Source organism: Myotis davidii, unplaced genomic scaffold (assembly GCF_000327345.1).
Source record: "Myotis davidii unplaced genomic scaffold, ASM32734v1 scaffold232, whole genome shotgun sequence".
NCBI lineage: Eukaryota > Metazoa > Chordata > Mammalia > Chiroptera > Vespertilionidae > Myotis > Myotis davidii.
Window position 1 is genome coordinate 289,896 of NW_006284617.1, and position 1,107 is coordinate 291,002.

Sequence of the window (1,107 nt, forward strand, 5' to 3'; positions counted from 1 at the left end):
AAACTTTCCTGGCTTGGAGACAAACTATATAGTCATCTTAGTCTTAGGACACAAGGACATCTTTAAATTATCCATAAGTCTAAAGATTCTGTAGAGGTTAGGCCAGCTCAGGAACCAGAAAAGCAGTTGATGCTTTGGAGGTTTTGGGGCTAAAACAACCTGATGCAGTTACAGAGGTATCTAATTTTCCAAAAGTACCTGAAATATTGCCAGTTACTCCTTGAAATCCATTGTGCCAGAGACCTACAGAAACCACTTAAAATTGCTCAAATTGGCCTCATTAGGATATATATATATCCCAGTGCATGAAAATTCATGCATTGGAGGGGGGGTCCCTCAGCCCGGCCTGCCCCCTCTCACAGTCCAGGAGCCCCCAGGGGCAGGAGGCGACCCGGCAATCAGGGGATGGCGAACCCCCATCACACCTCTGCTGCTGCCACTGCCAACAGCACAAGCCTCTGCCGGCCCTGGTTACCTGAGCCTCGGGTGGCCCTGGGTGGCTGGGTAGCCACCATCTGAGGCTGGCCTGTGCCTCAAGCTGACCCTAGGTGGCTGGGCAGCCAACATCCAAGGCATGCCTGCCCCACTAGCCTGCACCTCAGGTTGACCCTGGGAAGCTGAGGAGCTGAGGGGACTGGGGGTCTCCAGAGGCAGGCATGCAGAGCACCTGCTGCCCCAGTGGCAGGGGAGTGGGTGCTGCCATCTTGTGGCTGTGGGCACCGCCATCTTTGAGGGTGGGGCAGTCAATTAGCATATTCCCTCCTTATTGGCTGTGGGTGCCACCATCTTTGCAATGGTGTGAGGGTCAATTAGCATATCCCCTCTTTATTAGATAGGATGAGGCCCAATGCATGAAATTTGTGTACAGGGGGTGTGTGTGTCCTTCAGCCCAACCCACAACCTCTCCAATCTGGGACCCCTCGAAGGATGTATGACTGCCCACCAGGATCTGGCCTAAACAGGCAGTCGGACATCCCTCAAGGGGTCCCAGATTGGAGAGGGTGCAGGCCCGTTCTGAGGGACACCCCTACCCCGTGCATGTAGGTGAATGAAACACTACATTCACCTAATGTTTATTAAATTAAACTATATTGCTTTTATTCACAG